This window comes from Loxodonta africana, chromosome 2, assembly GCF_030014295.1.
Source record: "Loxodonta africana isolate mLoxAfr1 chromosome 2, mLoxAfr1.hap2, whole genome shotgun sequence".
In the NCBI taxonomy this organism is placed as follows: Eukaryota; Metazoa; Chordata; class Mammalia; order Proboscidea; family Elephantidae; genus Loxodonta; species Loxodonta africana.
In genome coordinates this window covers 211494064-211516472 of record NC_087343.1, presented here as the reverse complement: position 1 = coordinate 211516472, position 22409 = coordinate 211494064, and the positions used below count along the sequence as shown (strand labels likewise).

Sequence of the window (22409 nt, the reverse complement as noted above, 5' to 3'; positions counted from 1 at the left end):
AAACTGCCATACTGTTTTCCATAAGGGCTGTGCTGTTTTGCATTCTCCTCAGCAAAGGATAAGGGTTCTAATTTCTCCACATCCTCATCAAGATTTGTTTTTTTTTTTTTTTTTATCTTAGCCATCCTAGTGGAAGTGAAATGGTACCTCACTGTGGTTTTGATTTGCATCTTTCTGATGCCCCCTCCCTATTCTTCAAGTAATGACAACGAAGCTCAGAAAAGTAAAGTGTCTTTGCCCAGGGCTGCAGAACAAGTTGGCTGTTGGCTATGGAGCAGGATTCAGCACCCCAACACACACGCTCTAACTGTAAGAGCTGCTAGTTAAAATAGGCACTTGCTTGAGTACAGACCCTTCCGTAAGAATTACAGGTCAAATTTGCATTTTTATATTTCTATCAGAGAACTGTTGTCAGCTGTCATCAAGCTGGCTCTGACTATGGTGACCCCATGTACAAAAGAATGAAATTTGCCTGATCCTGTACCATCTTCACAATTGTTGGTATGCTCAAGTCCATTGTTGTGGCTACTTTGCACTCTGAGTGTGTTCCAACCTAGGGGGCTCATCTTCCAACACTATATCAGATGATATTCTGCTGTGATCCATAGAGTTTTCATTGGCTAATTTTTGGAAGTAGATGTCCAGGCCTTTCTTCCTAGTCTGTCTTAGTCTGGAAGTGCTGCTGAAACCTGTCCACCATGGGTGACTGTTGTACCAGAGTTCAAGGTTGTCAACAAAAGACACAGACCACACATACGCTCCACCGGTGCACGGGTAATCACTTCACTCATGTAGAGAAGAAACAGTGAGATCAGCTTCACTAGTGGGCACCAGTCTCCCACAGCCAGCAGGATCGTCCCTGTATATGTCCAGTGCAGGGCAGATGTTCTACGTTCACCCATCAGGCTGTAGTTTGAGGCCCTGTTCCCTCCTTGCCAGGAACAGATACAGAAGTGGGGCTGGCCAGGTACCACATGGTGCCCACGCATGCACAAGAGACAGAGAAAGTTAATGTGTGCCCAGAACAGGGGAAGGCTTCCCCAGTAAGAAGGAACTGGGAGAGAGAGACCCAATTCCCAGCATCCTTATCAGAGAATGTTCTTGGCCCTAGGCCTTTACTTAGGTAGCCTGAACGGAAGGCAGAGAGGCAGACCATTTCCCCCACAGTGACCCTGCTGATATCTGAAATACTGATGCCATAGCTTCCAACATCAGAGCAACATGCAAGCCACCACATTACGACAAACTGATAGACGGGTGGTGGATCAGAAAACTACATCCCATTAAAATACAGCTGAGGACACGTGTAGATTGTAGAAATGGCAAATGTTCTGTTACCTATACACTTCCTTGATTAAAAAAAAAAAAAAACCTGAATCGAAGGGAAAAATACAGCTTACTAAAAATGGGTGTTTCTTTAAAAATATATTTCTACAAAGAAGTAGAATTTGTGGCCAGCTGGAATTTTATGATCAGTGAGAGTTTTAGACATTTATAAGAGCAAACCTCTCTTAACCAAGAGTTGGCAGCTTTTCAGTATATTTTTCTGATTCTGGTAGCTTTCATTTATAATCCATTCACTCAACGACTATTTGTTGAGCCCATCCACATGCAGGCTCTGTGTCTGATACTGGAAAGACGGGTGAACAGGCTGGACCCTGCCTCCGTGGAGCACGATCAAGGGCACCCAACACGTAATTGGTGCCGTGCAGGACAGGTGCCGGGTGCCGGGGCAGGAGGGCAGACAAGGGAAGGTGCTTGCTTCAGATAGGTGGTCAAGAAGGCCTAGTGCGGAAAGGATATTTAAATTGAAGAGAGCCAATCACAAGGAGAGAGACCATTTCCAAGTATACACAAAGCACAATGTCCTAGACAAATATGCCCGTTTAATGGAAATACACAAATTGTCCTAGTAGTCCCAAATCATAGCCATCCTTCTTAATTTCTGGTAGAGCTAATATAAAGAAACAATCGATAATCTTTTAACCAGGAAATTCCCAATCAGGGCTTCCAAAGCAGCCTTTCTGTTAAAGCAGGGACAACGGGATTAGAAACCCGGCCAGGCCTGAGGCCGCAGTGCAGTGCTGTCTCTCCCAAGGCTGGGCAGCTCCACATGTGGCCGGCCACATATGCCTGGGTAAGAGGCGCCAAGACGGAGTACACGTGGTCCGGGCACCAGGCCCCTACTCAGCTCTGCTGGTCTCTGCACGCAAGCGTGGCCAGGGCCACCAAGAAGCTCTGCATCCACCAACGCACCGCCCTTGGCAACAGGGGGCCTTGAAAAAAGCACAAGAGCAGTAACAGGCCCCTGGCCCTAGAATCCCAAAAAGAAAAACTGCCTTTAAACAGTAACTATTCAAGGTTAAAAAGCATTTGCAGGTAGCAAGCAACACAGAGCAGGTATTTCTTAACTGCCAAACAACCGCAGTCCACTTGGAAACCTCCTCCTGTATTGACAGACAGACAATCCTTTGGTGAAAAGCACTTGGTTTAACTCTCCGCAGGGGGAAAGTCTCTGTTTGCCTTCAGTCCAAGGACACGCTGGTTCTGCATCAGCATTAATAATAACACGCACCACTTGCTGTCCTTTTGCCCTTATTGCAAAGCTTTTTCTTAGCCAAGATACTCAGTGTGATCCCTGTCAGTTGTACGGTGGCTCACCCAGGCTAGTGGCGCCATCCCTGCTCTACCCGTCCTGAATTCAATGACCACTGAGGATCAAGTAATCCCCATGCTAAAGGTAGTACTCTGTCCGCTTATTAAACCTATGCCCTCCTTGGTCCTTTCAGTTTCTTAGGGCTGCTGTACCAGAAATACCACTAATGAGGCTTTAATAGACAAACATTTCTTTTCTCACAGTTTGGAGGCTAGAAGGCCAAATTGAGGGCACCAGCTCTAGGGGAAAGCTGTCTCTCTCTCTGTCCCCTCTGATGGAAAATCCGTGTTTCAGCTTCTCTAGCGCCGGCATTCCTTGGTTCCTTGGTGATCTCCACGTGGCATCTTATCTTTCTCCCATTTGTGCTTGCCTGTCTCTGTGCTGGGAGCCCTGGTGGTACAGGGGCTAAGAGCCGGGCTGGTAACCAAAAGGTTGGCAGTTCAAATCCACCATGAGTCAGAACCAACTGCAAAGGGTTTGTTTTGGTTTTGTCTCTGTGCTTCATCTCCTCTTTATATCCTGAAAGTTGACAGGTTTAAGACATACCCTACACAAACAGGGTATTACTAACCTAACAAAGAAAATTCTATTCCCAGATGAGACTACATCCACAGGTAGTCAGGCCCACACGGCTGAAGCCTGCAGACCAGGGAGAGTCCCAGAGATATGATTCAAGAGGCCCAAGGATAAGACAGTAGACGGGCAGAAGCACATACTTTTACCCTGACAGCATATACTCTGCACATTTCAAAGTGTTTTCTAGAAACCCCGGTCTTAAGTTATTTTCTCATTCCAACTGTGACATCTGAAACCAACAATTAGGAAACCTCAAATGGAAAAGACAAGGACTTCCCTTCTCCAAAAGAGCATGTAGATGACCTAATACCTCTCAAGCTGGACCCCTCCACTTTTCCAGGTCTCCAGATGAAAAACACCTGAAGGAGAGTGTGCATGTTACTGGGTGGAAACCCCAGGCTCTTGCTTGGCATGACTCCTATTGGCCAATGAACAAGAGACCGAGGTGGGAGAACAGAAAAAGCACGCTTATCTCGTTGTACAATGAAAAGGAGTCCCTCCGAGCTCCTGCTGCCAAGACTGCTCCCTCATTAGGTGTATTTTTCTGGCTAAAAGAAAACCTGGAAAATAGTGCTCTGTTCTGCCAAATTTACAGGGGGAGGTGGCAGCTCCTGACCTGTGTTATGAAATTTGTAGAAAGAAGTGGCAGCTCCTGCCCTGTTTTATATAATTCGCAGGGAGAAGTGGTAGCTCCATACCTGTTTTATGATAGTTTCTCAATAAAGAATTACAATAATATTCCTCCATCTGACATTCTGCCAAGTTAATAAGTTTTATCTTTCGTTGAATGGAGTCGATCTTACCAAAAATTGCTATATACGCTTTAAGAAAGTAGAATCCCCATATCCTTGTTTTGTGTGGTATTGTTCAGTGAATTTATGTGGTCTTTCTGTCTTGTTTTGTTCTGAGAGCTTGCTTCCGGTCTAGAGCATTGTGTCTAAGTTTCTCTCTTGTATCAGGTTGGAGGCTATGGCTAAGAATTGCTGTTTTCTGTAAGGCTGTCTTAGAACCTCAGTTCTTTCCTCATTCAAGAAAAACTGTGTCTCCTGTCTCATGATTTAGATTTTTAGTAGCTGCATTGAAAAACTTAAGTTTTTCTAAGTAACTTAAGCTAGATATTATATGAAATGTGTTTTATTTAAGGAAAAAGAATAATTTTGTCTTAAAGTAAAACTAGTAGTTACAGAGTGGGTAAAAGGAGGCATAGGACAAGCCTAGGAGAAAAAGAAAAAAAAAAAAAAAAAAGGCTAGCCAAGAATTGATGGATTCGTTTTAGAAAATTGCCAAAGAGTTTTGGTATGTACTGGGTAGACAGCCTTTCAAAAAGCCTAGATCAATTTAAACATATGTAAATGAACTGGAATGACCTAATCTTGTCTTCTATCATGAGTCAAAAATCGGGAGGGTGGGGGAACATCAGGCCCTGATTAAAATAAGTCAATCACAAAAGATTAAATATTGTATGAGACCATTACTATAAAAACTCAGGAAAAGGGTTACACACAAAAAGAAACAATCTTTGATGATTATGATGGAGGGGAGGGCTGGGGATGGAAAAACACCAAATAGACAATAGATAAGTGATAACTTGTGAAAGGTAAGACAGTATACAACACTGGGGAAGCCAGCACAACTTGTACAAGGCAAGGTCATGGAAGCCCCATAGACACATCCAAACTCCCTCAGGGGTAAGGGCTGTGGGGACCATGGTCTCAGGGAACATCTAGCTCAATCGGCATAACACAGTTTATAAAGAAAATGTTCTACATTTTACTTTGGTGAGTAGTGTCCGGGGTCTTAAAAGCCTGTGAGCAGCCATCTAAAATACTCCACTGGTCTTACCACATCGGGAGCAAGGAAGAATGAAGAAAACTAAAGATACAAGGGAAAGGGTAGTCCAAAGGACTAATGGACCACAACTACCACAGCCTCCACCAGACTGAGTCCAGCACAACTAGATGCTGCCCAGCTATTACCACTGACTGCTGACAGGGATCACAACAGAGGGTACGGGACAGAGATGGAGAACAATATGGAACAAAATTCTAACTCACAAAAAAAGACCAGACCTACTGGCCTGACAGAGACTGGAGAAACCCCAAGAATACGGCCTCCTGACACCCTTTTAGCTCAGTAATGAAGTCACTCCTGAGGTTCACCCTTCAGCCAAGGATTAGACAGGCCCATAAAACAAAAACAAGACTAAGGGGGCACACTAGCCCAGGAGAAAGGACTAGAAGGTAAGAGGGAACAGGAAAGCTGGTAATAGGGAACCCAAGGTCGAGAAGGGAGAGTGTTGACATGTTGTCAGGTTGTTAACCAATGTCATAAAACAATATGTGTACTGTTTACTGAGAAGCTAGTTTGTCCTGTAAACTGTCATCTAAAGTACAATAAAAAAATACATTTTTTTGTCTAAAATTTTTTAAACTGACTTTACTTGGTTCTGAATTTTTTTTATAATTAAGGGTATTATGTTTATAAATTAATCATGGCCATATTAAGATTTGTCATCTGCAGATAAGTTTTTACTTTGCTGACTTGCTGAAAATGTTTGACCAAAATATCTCAACAAAAAGACAGATTTATGAAAACAACAGTGACTAGACTGAATCAAGATTTCCAAAACTCTTAATGCAGAGAGAAGCTGATGCGCTCACAGACAGCTGCTGATCGAGAATCACCTGGAGCAGAAATTAACTACATAAGACTAAGTAAAGGAATACTATGGGTTTTATACGGGAATATTGCTGATGTCTTAAGGTCCTACTTTCTGGATATGAGAAACCATTCTCCTTTCTCCTAAATTATTTAACTGAAGTGTTTGGATATTGCAACTCTTGAATTAGAAGCTCTTCTCTCCTAAAAACATTTTTATGACACTTCTGCTTCTGAGAAAGTGATCCATGGCTGTTAATAGGTAAACCAAGAAGGGACAGCTTGCCCTCGAGAAGAACACTTAGTATGTTTTAAACAGATTAACTGAAGACCCGTATTATTTTGTTAATCACGTATTCACTAACGAAAAGCTGATTGTCACATGTGAATTTTTCTATACGTTATGTTTCCTCTGGACAAACTTTGTGTGCTCCTTACGGGTATGTTTTTTGTGTGGTGAATCCAACTATACTGGTTTTAAATGATCTCTTTCCAACTGACAGTGAGTTTACGTGGGCAATCTCTTGTTTAGATTCCTGGTGAATGCATGGGCAACACATTTCAAGAATTTTCAGATTCCTTTCAGGTATTCATAGTAATGGTGCTAGTAAATATTGAAAAGGTAATGTTAAATTGTTACACATTATAAAATGAGAGTCAAAAAAGAAACCCACTGGTCCAACACTCAGGGTATGGCTTTAGTTTCTAGTTATGGTATAGCTGAATTGGAGAAATCTTCGAGAAGTTTATCAGTCATTATGGGGCACATAACAGAAGAAGTTGCTAATGAGATAAAAACAAGACAGCCATCTCTGAACTCATTAGCCAAGGTGACATGAGATAACAAAATAGCCTTAGATTTTTTTATTAGCCCAAGAAAGTATAGCCTGTGCTGTAGCAAATACCTCTTACTGCATCTGGATAAGTATCACAGGAGAAGTAGAACAGCATATACATAGAATTAGACAGCAAGTTACTTGGTTATACACTGTAACATTCTTACAAACACCAGACTTATTTGGTTAGTTACCATCAGGAGTTAAGTACATGGGCTAGATCACCACTGCAAAGGATAGTAACATTCTTAGTCTACATCCTGATAGTATGAGGCATAATAACACTTATCTTCTACTGTCTTATACACTTAAAAGGCAAATGAAGGCCTCAGGCTAAAATGTTGAGGTACATTGACTCTGCTCACTTTGGCAATGGGATTGATGAGAACATCTCTTACTTAAGATCCTGGTGAAGAACTACATGGTATTCAGTGGAAAACCAGCACCCTGAGTTTAAAGAGCCTGCCAAAGCCACCATCTAAGAGCTCAACTAAGCCAATGTGTTATCTCCAATCTCCAATCAAAACAAAAGGATGTCTTAGGAGATAAATCCTGGAGCATAAATGTGACCCAGTTGGAGCTGGACTTACAAAGACACATCAACTGGGCCCTGAGGTATAAAGACAAAAAAAAAAAAAAAACCTTTTAAGGAAACATTCACATAAACAGGACATAAAAGCCACTCTCTTTATTTAGTAAACAGTATAAACTAGTAAGAGGTCAGTAACCACAGTGAAAGGCCTAGGTCCAATATCTGCCCCTCCTCCAACATAAGGCAAACAATTCCAAGCCAGGCCACGGTTCAAAATGGACACTCGTCTTGGATGACCAATGTCCAAAAAGAAATGGAAGGAGTGAGACAGAGCCCTCACGGTGCTTTATTAAAAATCCATGTTTTCTTTACCTGACTTCCTCCCCCACAGTATTGTATCAAAAAATCCTGTTTTCTTTGCTGGGCTTTCCCTCAGGCCCCAGCTTTGCATTTGAATCCTGCTTTTGCTAAGAGGGTATGTGTAAACCCCATTGCTATAACTTGTAGGAACTCCCTACTAGTAAAACCCTTTAACAGTAACTTGCCAGCACGCCCTTGGGGAGCAGTCTTGGCAGCAGCAGCTCAGACCAACTCCTTTTCCTGTTCTCCCACCTCAGTCTCTCCTTTATTGGCCAATGAGTCATGCCAAGCCAAGAGCCTGGGGTTTCCACCCAGTAACACACCAAAACCAAACCCAACCCACTGCCATTGCGTTAACCCTGACGTACAGTGACCCTACAAACGGAGCAGAATGCCCCCATAAAGTTTCCAAGGCTGCAATTTTTATGGACGCAAACTGCTACATTCCCCCCATCCCCCCCCTCCGCGGCTGGTGGGTTCGAACCATCAACCTTTCGGTTAGCAGCTGAGCGCTTTAACCACTGCACTACTAGGGTTCCTTGGCACAGAGTAAGGACTCAAAAAACATTTGCTATTATTATGCTTAAAAAAACCTGGGACCTCAGTGCCTCTTCATTACCACCTGGTAACACCTACTGGCAGCCCTGGTGGTGCAGTGGTTAAGAGTTCGGCTGCTAATTGGAAGTTTGGCAGTTTGAATCCACCAGCATTCCTTGGAAACCCTATAGGGCAGTTTCACTCTGTCCTATAGGGTCGTTATGACTTGGAATCTACTTGATGGCAGTGGGGCTTTTTGTTTTTAACACCAGCTGAGCACCCTGTAGAAATATCAAGCATGGGGTTATCCTCACCATAACCCCACGGTAATGGACCCAGAAAGTGAAGTCACTTGCCAAGGTCACCAGCCTTGCCATAACCTTGGGAGCTCTGTAACAGGTGGACTGAGCAGGAGTCCATGGGGATAAGTGCCTGGCTAACTTACCTGGCAGTTTCTGTGCTCTCTACAGAGAAAGAAACAAAGAGGCCCTGGAAGGGACTTGCCTCAGGTCATAAAGTAAGACAATCTGAACTATGGTTTACCTTAAGTTCCAAAGCCTCTTCCCACGATACTGCACTAAATAAAACCACAATTACCCACCTCCACTACATGATCCCTCAACTGAAAAACTTAAAATATGGTCCCCTAAGAACTCAAGCTGGTGTTTCCGGTCCAGCAACTCCTAAGTGAAGGCTCACATTTCTGCTGCCTCAGCTGACCAAGGGTCACTCAACTTCCAGGACCTCGAAATACAGGGCATTGGGCCAGGGGCTGACAGTACAAGATTCCTCTCCAAAAACGGTAAGTGATGGATGGTATCAACTGGCACCACTCCTCCCCTACAACGATGCGGCTGGACAAACCAAGAGGGGAGGCCGCGCACGTGGTGGTAATGAGTGCAGGCTTGGAAAATCCAGGTTCCATCCTGGGCCCCGTCATTTTACCAGCCCTGGACTGCTAACCTAAAGGCTGGTGGTTCAAATCTACCCCATGGTGCCACGGAAGAAAGGCCTGGTAATCTCCGCCAGTAAAGATTACTGTCAAGAAAACCCTATGGAGCACAGTTCCTCTCTGTAACACATGGGGTAGCCATGAGTTGGAATCCACCCCAGAGCAACTAACAACTCCAAGGATCTCGCTTAAGATCGCCCTTGAGTCTGCCGCCTCACCTTCCTCTAAAACGGGGTTATGATAGTCAATCTGCAGCACTGCCGGGAGGCTAAGGTAGGGGTGAGGTGCTTGACTTAAAATGCTTAACGAGAGAAGTACTCAGCAGTCAGCCTTGGCATGCGTGTTGAAGGTCACCGCCATCACCCCTACTTCACTGCGAGTTCGCTAGCCCTCGCCGCCGGACCCTGCGTCCGGGGCAAGAACAAAGCGCTCCCTCCGCGGATTCCGGGGGAACGCCCACGCGCGCCGCGATACCGAGGCCTGGGGCTCCAAGCCGCGGACCTACCGGATGGACCCGCCCACGAGACAGTGACATCGGCTCCCACATGCGACCGACCACGCGCGCTCTAACCCGAACTCAGCGCGCCACGCTCTCCGCTCCCTCCATGCTCGCTGCGCGCGCCGACCCGCTCAGCTCCGCGCCCCATGGTGCCCAATCAGAGCGCGCAGACAGGAGCGCCGGCCGGAACCAGCCTACGCCATTGGCTGCGCTGAGCCAGGCCGGAACCGGGCCCGGGACGTCGCGTAGTGCACCTACTCGCCTAGGGGTGGGCCAGGTTCGGATGGCCGGCTGGGCTGGGGAACCCAGGCGGGGATTTCCGGGAGCCCGCGCAGGGCTCGCTCCGTTTCACTTGGGTAGGAGCCTTAGAGTGTGGGTGAATTTTATTGTTTGTACCTGTTTGCAGATGTCCTACTTACAGTTTAGCACATTGGACCTTAAATTCATACTAACTTAGGTAGGAAACCAGACGCTGGCAATATTCACTTTACTTTTTTGAGGTTCATATTTGAGATGGAGATAATTTTATCAGCCTGGCAGGGCTGTCGGGAGGATTAATAGATATATCTAAAATTCTAGAGGGTTGGCGCAAAAGAGGAAGACCCTCAATGAGATGGATTGACACAGTGGCTGCAACATGGGCTCAAGCATGATAATGATGGGGAGAATGGCGCAGGATTTCTGTTGTACATAGGGTCCCTATGAGTTGGAACCGACTAGACGGCTCCTAACAACACAACAAAACACTTAGCATTGTGTTGGCACAAAATAAGGATTGAATAAATGTTAGCTAAGCATTATTATTTTTTTTAATGTTAATATTCCACCAGTGGCTTATCCATTTGTCATACTGTTGCAGGCTAAGATTTCCCCTTTCAAAACTAAGTTCTGCCTAGGTTCTTGCCGTTTCCTGACCAAGAATGACCCAGAGAGGCTCAGAAATTCCACATGAACAAAGGTTTGTTTTTATTAGTGGCAGAGAAAGAAGGCAGAGCCTTAGGAGGGAGAGACGGAGAAAGGTTTCCGTCTTTGCTAGCCTCCAGTCTGTCTCTCTGAACGAAGGACCTCCCAGGGTTTGTAAAGTTTTTTTTGGGGGGGGGGCATTATCTTTATTAATAAAATGGGTGGAGATTTCTAAGAGAAGGGGAGGGATTATGGAAATCAGATGCGTGCTGCCGGATCTCAAGATGGACCCTCCCCCACCCCCGCCAGGGGCTGTCAAAACGAAGATGGAGTCCATTGGAGTCCCTAGCGCGGGCTGCTGGGGATTGAACAGAACTCACTCTGGGATGCTGTGCAAGCTCCGCACCCAGCGGGGAACCGAAGAACAACGCTGAGGAAGTTGCCGTTTACCTGCTGCTGACAAAATGTAAGAAAAGGTTATTTACTCAGAAGAGAATACATTCTAACAACTCATGGGGGGGGTGCAGTGGGTGAAGCTTGTGTAAGGCTGCCATTAGGAGCATTGAGCCAGAGTTTATCTACCTAAGCCAGTCCCATTCGCTGTCTCTCAGTACTATGATAGCTTGCCTGTTCCTGTAATGCTGGAAACTTTGTCACCAGTCATCCATGGTGGACAGGTCTCAGTGAAGCTTCCAGACAAAGACTAGGAAGAAAGGCCTGGCTTCTGAAAATTAGCCAGTGAAAATCTATGGATCACAACAGAACATTGTCCAACTCATTTCTTTGGACAAGTCATCAGGGAGGGATCAATTGCTGGAGGTGAACATCATGTTTGATGAAGTGGAGGGCCAATAAGAGGTCATGAGAATGACTCAGGACCAGCAGCGTTTCATTCTGTTGTACATAGTGATTTAGGAGATAAAACTGGAGCTGTTATTTCCTGTCTTTGAGCATAAAGGATGTGACCCAGCTGGAGCTGGACTCAACAAGGACACATCAACTGGGACCTAAGGTATAAAAATAATAGCTGGAACAGTTTTGGAAAACATCTTTTAAGGAGCCTTTCACATAAACTAATCCTAAGCAGGGCACAAAAGACCTACATACTTTCCTCTCTTATCTTTTTCTATTAGCATTTAGTGAATAGTAAGATTTGCTGGAGCACAGGATCCTTCTGACTGTTGTTAAGGAAACCTGTTTCAAAGATGATTCCCCACAAAGATGATTAAGAAAGATAATTCAAGATGTAGAATCACAGCACTTCGGCAGTTTTTCCGCCTAGCTATGAAAAGGGAACGCTTTCGACGATTTTACCCATTTGTAATATTAATATATACTGATGATTCTGTGATGTTCCTCAGAGTTGGCTGGCAGCATGTATGCCCGGTTCCTACTTTTGTCTCTGGGAACATATGTCAAATAAAACCTTTCTTTTTGCTTTACTTTAACTTTGTGATGATTTTACCCTGGAACAATAGGGTCACCATGAGTCAGAGTCAACTGGACTGCAGCTTTCTCTCTATATACATGTTGTTAATAGTAATAAACCAAAGGGCTGCCCAGTGTAGGGGAAAGAGCCCAGGTTCGAGCCCCTACTCTACCAAATAGTGTGGTCTTAGGTAAATCCTTGACTTAGTTTCCCATCTAGAAGATGAGCTCATAATCTTTCAGTCCTCAGCTTATCCAGAGCACCCCGTGTGCATTTACAAGACTGAGCGATCACCAAAATGTTGTAACAGATATGGCTAATGGGACAGTCAGTAAATTGAAAACTTCTTCAGAAAAGCCCAAGGAAAGACAATGAGAGCGAGTAAGGGATGCATATAATGTTATAGAGGAAGTCGTGCACTGCAGTGCAAATACTCAGCATGGTTTTGGGCTGTCAAATAGATTTTTGGCTTACTGCATTTCCTCCCTCTTTCCTGGTGGATTTTTGGATTAATTTAGAACATTAAGTAGGAGGTAGTTGTATCGACACTTCACAGATGAGGAAATTGAGTGCTAGACAACCTTCAATCCTGTAGCTAGTCTGATGGAGCCTGAGTTCAAACTCAGGGCTCGCTGTTTCCAAAGCTGGAGCTGTCTAAGTGCTATGTGGCAAAGAATGCAGCCAGCTTGGAGCTTTTCAAGGTACAATGTTCTGTTGTGATCCATAGATTTTCACTGGCAAGCACAGAAAAAATCCATCCCATTAGAGGCTGGAATGGAGTGGCTGCAAATCTCAAACCACAAACTCAGGAATTCTAATCCCTGCACATATGGATGTGATCCAATTTGGAAACAGGGTTTCCTTTTTTATGTTAATGAGGCCATATCAGTGTAGGATGTGCACAAGAAAGCATTAGTTTTCTTTTTTTTTTCTTCCCTATACCTTCTTTGGAGCCCTGGTGATGCAGTGGTTAAGATCTCTGGCTGCTAACCAAAAGGTCAGCGGTTCGAATTCACCAGCCGCCCCTTGGAAACGCTATGGGGCAGTTCTACTCTGTTATATAGGGCCTCTGTGAGTTGGAATCAACTAGACAGCAAAGGGTTTTTTTTTGGCTTTTATACCTGTCTTAGGTTGCTAGTGCTTTTATAACAAATACGTAAGTGGATGGCTTTAAAGAACAGAAATTTATTTTCTCACAGTTTGTTGTTAGGCACCCTATGTACAACAGAATGAAACACTACACAGTCCTGTGCTGTCCTCACAAATATTATGCTTGATCCCATGGTTGCAGCCACTGTGGCAGTTCTCTTTTTCTGTGATCCTCCACTTTACCGAGCATAATATCCTTCTCCAGGAACTGGTCCCTCCTGATAACATGTCCAAAGTATGTGAGATGAAGTCTTGCCATCCTTGCTTCTAATGATCATTCTGGCTGTACTTTTTCCGAGACAGATTTGTTTGTTCTTCTGGCAGTCCATGGTATATTCAATATTCTTCACCAACACCATAATTCAAAGGCATCAATTCTTCTTAGGCCTTCCTTATTCGTTGTCCAACTTTCACACACCTGTGAGGCGACTGAAAACACCATGGCTTGGGTCAGGCACACCTTAGTCCTTAAAGTGACATCTTTGCTTTTCAACACTTTAAAGAGATCCCTTGCAGCCAGTTTGCCCAATGCAATGCGTCTTTTGATTTCTTGACTCCTGCTTCCATGGGCATTGATTGTGGATCCAAGTAAAATGAAATCCTTGACAACTTCAATCTTTTCTCCATTTATCATGATGTTGCTTATTGGTCCAGTTGTGAGCATTTTTGTTTTCTTTATGTTGAGGTGTAATCCATATTAAAGGCTGTGGTCTTTGATCTTCATCTGTAAGTGCCTCGAGTCCTCTTCACTTTCAGCAAGCAAGGTTGTGTCATCTGCATAACACAGGTTGTTAACGAGTCTTCCTCCAGTCCTGATGCCCTGTTCTTCATCGAGTCCAGCTTCTCAGATTATTTGCTTAGCATGCAGATTGTATAAGCATGGTGAAAGGATATAACCCTGATGCACACCATTCCTGACTTTAAACCACTCAGTATCCCCTTGTTCTGTTTGAACAACTGCCTCTTGATCTATCACAGGTTCCTCATGAGCACAATTAAGAGTTCTGGAGTTCCCATACTTCTCAGTGTTATCCATAATTTGTTATGATCCACACAGTCTTTGGTTAGTCAATAAAACATAGGTAAACATCTTTCTGGTATTTTCTGCTCTCAGCCAGCTTTCTTACAGTTTAGGAAGCTGTAAGTCCAAATTCAGGGTGCTAGCTCTAGGGGAAAGTTCTCTTTCTCTGTTAGCTCTGGGGGAAGGTCCTTGTACCTTTCAATTTCTGTAGACTTGGCATTCCTTTGATCCTTGGCAGTCCTTATGTGACATCTATCTTTCCTGTTTGTGCTTACTTATCTCTGTGTCTCTGTTGTTGCTTATAACTCAGAAGTGATTAGGTTTATGACACACCCTGCACTGATACAGCTTCATTAACATAACAAAGAAACCCCTATTTCCAAATAGGGTTATATCCACGTGTATAGGGGTTGGGATTCCAATGCATGTTTTTGGGGAGCACAATTCAAAATATTCCACCCTTCGGTCACCCAAAATTCATGTCCTTCCGAAGTGCAAAAACACATTCTCCCTGTCACATCATCTCCCAAAACTTAAATCAACTCTAAGTTGAAGATCTCATCTTCTGAATCGTCTAAGTTAAGTACTGTACTGGTAAGACTGGGTGTTTTCCATCCTGGGAAAGATTCATCTCCACCTGTGTGCCTGTGAAAACTAGAATACAAGTTACCTGTTTCCTAAGTAGAATGGCACAAGACAGACGTTTTCATTCCAAATGGGAGAAATTACAGGAAATGAGGGAGTCATGGGTATCAGGCAAGTTTACAACCCAGCAGAGAAAATCTGAGAACAAATTAGTTTTCAAGGCTTGAATATGATCCTCTGTTCTCCAGGACCATATGGACAATGGCCCCGTCCTCCAGACTGTGGGTATTGACCATGATTTCTGGATTCTGGGTGGAGGCCCCTTGGCCCTGGGCATCAGCCCCGCTTTCCAGGTCCACTGGGGCAGCAAGCTAGCTCCCTTTGCTTTGGGGCCCCATTCTCCTGATCCTTGAAGTGGTGACTCCTTGGCCCCTGGCAGCTCTATTCTCCTTGGCCCATGGGCATGGCAGCCCCACCCCCTCAGCTTTGGGCAGTTGTCCCAACCCCTTGGCCCACCCAAACAGCAGCCCACCCTCTGGAACCTAGGCTGTGGAGATCTGACTATTTGAAACCCATGAGATGATTTTTGTCCACTCTTTGAAACTAAGGCAGTGCTGCCCCCCTCCCACCCCACCCCTCATGCTGCCTCAGTTCTGTTGATCTGCCCACTGCTCTCGGGATGGTGCCTTCTTTCTTTTGGATGACAGTAGATGTTCACAACCAAGTAGCTGTATTGGCCCATTTTCTTTCTATAGAAACCCAGAAGACAGATAGCTTTTCTTCATTTTGTTTTGTTCCTGTCCCTTTCAGACTAAGCTGACAGGATTCCTGCTAAGGTGATTGGTTAAATCTATCAGTCGTATTGAAGCCCTGGTGGTGCAGCGGTTAAGAGCTTGGCTGGTAACCAAAAGGTGGGCAGTTTGAATCCACCAGTTGCTCCTCGGAAACCCTATGAGGCAGTTCTGCCCTGTCCTATAGGGTCACTATGAGTCAGAATCGACTTGATGGCAATGGGTATGGTCATAGGCCTAATCTCTTTGGCAAAAGATTGTGCATTCTTGACCTTGGTGAAAGTTCTAGGACATGTGCCTTAGTTTGTACAACAGAATTTTCCAAATCTTTAAGTTCTTATTCCTTTTTTAAGTCTATCTCTTTCCTCCTGCATTTTACTGTAAGTAGGCGGCAAGGAGAAGCCAAGCTGCCCTTTCAGGATTTCACTTAGAAATCTCTTTGGCTGAATATACAGGTTCATCACATACAAGTTCTACCTCCCACAAAACATTCCCACATAATTCAGTTTCTTTGCCACCTTGTGGAAACCCTGGTGGCATAGTGGCTAAGTGCTACGGCTGCTAACCAGAGGTCAGCAGTTCGAATCTGCCAGGCGCTCCTTGGAAACTCTATGAGGCAGTTCTACTCTGTCCTATAGGGTCACTATGAGTCAGAATTGACTCGACGGCAATGGTTTTTTTTTGTTTTTGCCACCTTGCTTGTCTCTGTGCATGCTGCCTCTTATAACTCAGAAGTGATGAGGTTTAGGACACACCCTACATATGACCTCATTAACATAACAAAGAAAATGTCTCCAAGTAGAATTACATCAACATGTGTGTTGTTGTTCTGACTCATAGCAACCTTATAAGACACAGTAGAGCTGCCCCATAGTGTTTTCCTAGGCTGTAATCTTTACAGGAGCAGATTGTCCGGTCTTTTCTCCTGTGGAGCCACTAGTGGGTTCTAGGAATCTTGCCCTCTAAACCTTTTCTTTCTCCAGTCCAGAGAGACTTTGCTCATTGTAAAGGCTTAGGTGGAATGGGAAATTAGCTCTGTCTCACCGTATGTTCTCTCTACCCTAAATCTTCTCAAGGCAAAGGCTTTTTTGTAAGCCCACATGCCTCCAATGTTGCAACTCAGAACCCTTTTCTCTCAAACCATTGGCTCTGCCAGGAGGTTCCCAACAGACTCAAAAACCAAGAATTAACACTTTTCTCTCTCTTTCTCTCTCTGCCTTCTGCTCTGTCAATTCCTCCTTAACCTGAGTGGATTGTGTGTGGGGAGGGATGAGGGCAAGTAGGACTTGCAGCAAATGTTGGGTGGGACAAACACAGCAGTAAATAGATCAAAATATTATCCTGCTCAGGGGACTGATAGTCTAGATATTTAACAACCTATGTGGAGTGGAAGGATTCACTGGGTGATGCAAGTAGTTAATTGGGCTTGACTGCTAACTGAAAGGAAGAAAGGCCTGGCCACCAACTTCTGAAAAATCAGTCATTGAAAACCCTAAGGAACACAGTTCTATTCTAACTCACATGGGGTCAACATGAGTCGGACTTTGCTCTAAGGCAACTTCTTTTTTTGGTTATGGAGTGGATGCAAACCAATTGAAAGAACCCATAGGCCGTTAAGAGTGGACACAGCTAGAAACATCAAGGATGGTCAAACCAGTCTTGATTTTTAATATCAGCCTTGATTTTGCCACAAAGGCAAGTAGTGGCAAGAGAAGTAAATGCACTGTGTCCTCAAGTAAGTCACTCTACGTAACTGAGCCTTTATAAAGTCCATTTGAGTTCTTCTCACTCTTCCTCTATATTCCTGTAGGTTTTGGGGCTTCCTACATGCCACTGCCTTCTTCTTCTTCTACTCACTCTCTCCAGACCAACTCATCCATGGCCAAGGCCTCGGCTACCGCTTCGGTGAAGGGTCAGAGTGTTGGAAGAGAAGTAGAGGCAGATCCCAGGGTCGGATGTCAGGGGGTGGGCACAGGGAGTAGAAGAGACTTACTAATTGCTTGTGGGCAGTTGTTGTTGTTAGGTGCCGTCGAGTCGCTTCCGACTCGTAGCAACCCTATGCGCAACAGAACGAAACGCTGCCCAGTCCTGCGCCATCCTTAACAATCGTTGTTATGCTTCAGCCCATTGTTGCAGCCACTGTGTCAATCCACCTCGTTGAGAGTCTTTCTCTTTTCCGCTGACCCTGTACTTTACCAAGCATGATATCCTTCTCCAGGGCCTGATCCCTCCTGATAACATGTCCAAATATGTAAGACGCAATCTCGCCATCTTTGCTTCTAAGGACCATTCTGGTTGTACTTCTTCCAAGACAGATTTGTTTGTTCTTTCAGCAGTTCGTGGTATATTCAATATTCTTCACCAACTCCACCATTCAAAGGCGTCAGTTCTTCTTCGGTCTTTGTTATTCATTGTCCAGCTTTCACATGCATAAGACGTGATTGAAAATACCATGCCTTGGGTCAGGGGCACCTTAGTCTTAAAGGTGACATCTTTGCTTTTCAACACTTTAAAGAGGTCCTTTGCAGCAGATTTGCCCAATGCAACGCATCTTTTGATTTCTTGACTGCTGCTTCCATGGGTGTTGATTGTGGATTCAAGTAAAATGAAATTCTTGACAACTTCAGTCTTTTCTCCGTTGATGTTGCTTATTGGTCCTGTTGTGAGGATTTTTGTTATCTTTATGTTGAGGTGTAATCCATACTGAAGGCTGTGGTCTTTGATCTTCATCAGTAAGTGCTTCAAGTTCTCTTCACTTTCAGCAAGCAATGTTGTGTCATCTGCATAATGCAGGTTGTTAATGAGTCTTCCTCCAATCCTGATGCCCTGTTCTTCTTCATATAGTCCAGCTTCTCGGATTATTTGTGGGCAGAGTGTTCTGTAAATGTTGATTAGATCCTGTTGGTTGATGGTGTTGCTGAGTTCTTCTCCTCCTTGCTCAAGGCTCAGGAACCCTTCCTGGAGTCAACGTCATCTGAGCTGGGTCTTAAATCATGAGCATCAATCCTTCAGAGAAAAGGAAGTAGATAGTAGCAGGTAGGCAGTGTCGTATGATGGGGGTTCTGTTTGCTATTTCACCCATTACACCAGGCTGCCACTCTTTTTTTTTTTCTCTTTAGTATTCAGCAAAACCTAAAAAATGAATGATGACACAACGGAAAGAATGTAACCAATGTTATTGAACTGCACATGTAGAAATTGTTGAATGGACGTAGATCTGCTGTGTATATTTTCACCAAAAATAAAATACATATCTTTTAAAACTTTAAAAAAAAAAAAAGTAAAACTCCACTGTCATCACTTCATCACTTACCATGTGAAAGTATTATTCTCAGAATGTTAAAAATAGGAAACAGGTTTTTACTTCCATTATGATATAGTGTACAGGGGTTGACTTACACTTCTGTGATAAACACCCAGAAAATTGGACACAGTGTGTAAAATAACTGCTTTCAGGCATTGGACATCAAGCAGCATAGGACTATGATCTACGAGGAAAGGGAAGCAAACTAGGTGCTTCCTACAGTTGTGCTGGCTTCATGCTTGGAGGCAATTTATGGACCATGGGTGCAGAGAGGGGGAACTCAAACCGAGGCCAGTGGTCTTAGTGAGAAAAAGAGGAGGGGGGGGATCAGAGTTGTGGAGGCTGTGGTAGCTGTAAGTTTGGGACATAGTTCCAGAAAGGAAGGCGTTATGCAGAAAAAGTGCTTTACAAATCTACATGGAGTTTCCTTGAGTTTTGCTGAGTAAGGGACAGTGCATGTGCAGCATGAAACTCTACAAAGTCGGACATAGAACAACGGGGAGGGAATTGTATGCTGAAAGGTTCTCAGAGTTCACACAGGGTAGGAAGATATTCTAGCTCTTACCAGCCAGAGCAGAATCCTCAGTAATAACAACCCAGGATATTCAGTGGAAAACCCAGAGGACAAGGCTTTGTAATAAGGCTACTGCTGGAGTAAAAGCTACCCAACACCTGCCCTAGAAGAACTTAAAAACAAGACTCAGACAGAAAATCAGCAAGGACAGATGTTATGCATTGAACTGTGTCCCCCCAAAATGTGTATAAATTTGGCTAAGCCATGATTCCCAGTATTGTGTGATTGTCTACCGTTTTATCATCTGATGTAATTTCCCTATGTGTTGTAAATCCTGCCTCTATGGTGTGAATGAGGGGAGATAGGCAGCAGTTATGTTAATGAGGCTGGGCTCAGTCTACAAGACTGGATTGTGTCTTGAGCCAATTTCTTTTGTGGTATACAAGAGAGAAGTGAGCAGAGATACAGCAAGACCTCATACCACCAAGAAAGCAGTGCTGGGGGCAGAGTGCATCCTTTGGACCCAGGTTTCCTGCACAGAGAAGCTCCTAGTCCAGGGGAAGCTTGATGAGAAGAACCTTGCTCCAGAACCGACACAGAGAGAAAGCCTTTCCCTGGAGCTGATGCCCTGAATTTTGGACTTCTAGTCTACTCTACCGTGAGGAAATAAATTTCTCCTTGTTAAAGCCATCCACTTGTGGTATTTCTGTTATAGCAGCCCGGATAACTAAGACCACAGAGAACTCAAAACCACCATTAACCAACAAGATAAAACAAACATTTATAGAACACTCCACCCAGCAACAGCAGAATACATACACTTATCAAGTGACAATGGAGCGTTTACCAAGATAGGCCATATCCTGGGCCATAAAACAAACATCAACAAATTTAAAGGAATTTAAATCATACAGAGTGTGTTCTCTGACCAAAACAATCAAATTAAAAATCAAAAACAAAAAGATAACAAGAAAACTTCCAAACATTTGGAAACTAAACAGTACACTTCTAAATAATACATGGTTAATGCAAGAAGTCTCAAAAGAGCTTTTTAAAAAATACTGAACTGAATGAAAATGAAAATACATTTTAAAATTTGTGGAACATAGCTAAAGCAGTGCTGAGAAGGAAATTCATAGCACAAAATGCTTACATTAGCAAAGAGGAAACACTTCAAATCAATAAGCTAAGCCTTCACCTTAAGAAACTAGCAAAAGAACAAGATAAGAACAGCAACAACAACAACAAAACAAAAACAAAAAGCAGAAATAATTGAAATTAAAAACAGAAAATCAATAAAATAAAAATCTGGTTCTCTGAGAAGATCAATAAAATTGACAAACCTCTAGCAAAAATTACAAATAAAAAAGAGAGAAAACACAACCAATATTGGAAATGAAACAAAAAACATCACTACAGAACTTACAGATACCAAAGGATAAAAAAGAAACACTATGGTAGGAAATACTACTTTTTTTCATATACATAAATATGATTGTATTTTCTATACATAAATTTGATAACTTAGATAAAATAAATCAATTCTTCAAAAAGAACACAAACTACCACAGTTCAACCAACATAAAATAGATAAACTGATGACTCCTATAATTATTAACTAAATTGAATTAATAATTTAAAACTCCAGAAAAATAAATCTCCAGGGCCAGATGGCTCAATGGAAATTTGTAACAAACATTTAACCCCTAGAGGCCCAAGAGGGCTGGACTCAAGCCTGGAACTCCTAGCCCCCTTGCACCTGGTGGTATACTGGTTAAATGCTACCACTGCCAACCAAAAGGTCAGCAGTTTGAATCCACCAGCCACTCCTTGGAAACTCTATGGGGCAGTTCTACTCTGTCCTATAGGGTCACCATGAGTCAGAATCAACTCGACCGCAGCAGGTTTGGTTTTTGGTTTATGGATTGCCCCTTATACCACCTATTGCAGGGCTTTTAGCCACGTAGACCCTTTCTAGGAAACTTCTGTCCCTTTGGGCTTGTATTTCTTAGAATGAGGTCTTTCCACCACTTACCTCAGCATCAGCTGAAGTGTCTTTAAAATGCAGATTACCAGCCTCCCAGCCCAGACCCACTGACTCAAATTCTCTGGAATGGGGCCCCAAAATCTGCATGTTTAATAAGCTCTCCGGGTTATTCTGAAGTACCCCAAGGTCTGAGAACTGTTGAGGCTGTGGGGCCTCAAAACAATCCCACCCCAGCACTCTTGGAGTGGGTGGGATCAGGCAGGGCTTCACTGAGGAGAGGAGCCTAGAGTTGGATGGAGAAGATTTAGAGTAAAACTGAAAGGGCATCGCGATGAGAAGCATGGGAGCAGAGGCATGGAAGCAGGAAAACGCAAAGCATAAAAACATTTTTAAAGAATCAATGCACACACGCACATACAGGAAGCATCAACACCGTTTCTACATGAATTCTACACAACCTTTTCAATAAAATAGCAGGGTACACTTTCCAACTCATTTTATAAGGCCAGCATTACCCTGATACCAAAAGCAGAAAAAAAAAAAAAAGACAATACAAATAAAACTACAGACAAATATCCTCAGCAAAATGTTAGCATATAAAATTCAGCAATATATAAAAAGAATTATACACCACAACCAAGTAGATAGAGTTAGTTCTAGAGATTCAAGATTGGTTCAATATTTGAAAACCAGTCAATGTAATCCACCTCATTAACAGGCTAAAAGAGAAAAATTACGTATTATGCCAATTCATATAGAAAAAGGTGAAAACTACAAAGTATGAGTGAAAGAAATCCAAGAAGATCTAAACAAATGGAGAGAAATACCATGTTTATGAATTGGAACACTCAGCATAGTAAAGACGTCAGTTCTATCCAAACTGATATAAGACAATTCCTATAAAAATCACAGCAAGATTTTTAACAGACGTAGACAACATTTTCTGAAATTTATATGCAAAGGTAAAGGAACTAATGTCGGTCTGATGGATTGCTTTTATGTGGCCTTTCTTGCCATGGTCTTGTAACTTCCACCAAATGATTGGGTGGGACTATGCAAATAAGGTGCTTGTGGCCCACCAAGGAAACTGGGCAGCTTGCTGATAATGCAAGTAAGGTGC

General features: G+C 43.5%; 1 protein-coding gene and 1 long non-coding RNA gene across 2 annotated transcripts in view; one reads left to right on the top strand and one right to left on the bottom strand.

The window, feature by feature from the left end:
- The window catches only part of SHMT1 (serine hydroxymethyltransferase 1), a 28764-nt gene extending 19039 nt beyond the window's left edge, over window positions 1-9725 (bottom strand). Inside the window, exon 1 of the mRNA XM_003420665.4 lies at window positions 9613-9725. The gene's annotated coding sequence lies outside the window, so the exon portion shown is untranslated. The remainder of the gene's footprint in view (window positions 1-9612) is intronic.
- A 96-nt stretch (window positions 9726-9821) lies between these two features.
- On the top strand, window positions 9822-20277 carry LOC135230386 (uncharacterized). Its single transcript, XR_010321044.1, has 3 exons — window positions 9822-10564; window positions 10819-10975; window positions 19749-20277. It is a non-coding gene; the product is annotated as an uncharacterized LOC135230386 (long non-coding RNA).
- The last annotated feature ends 2132 nt before the right edge of the window (window positions 20278-22409 follow it).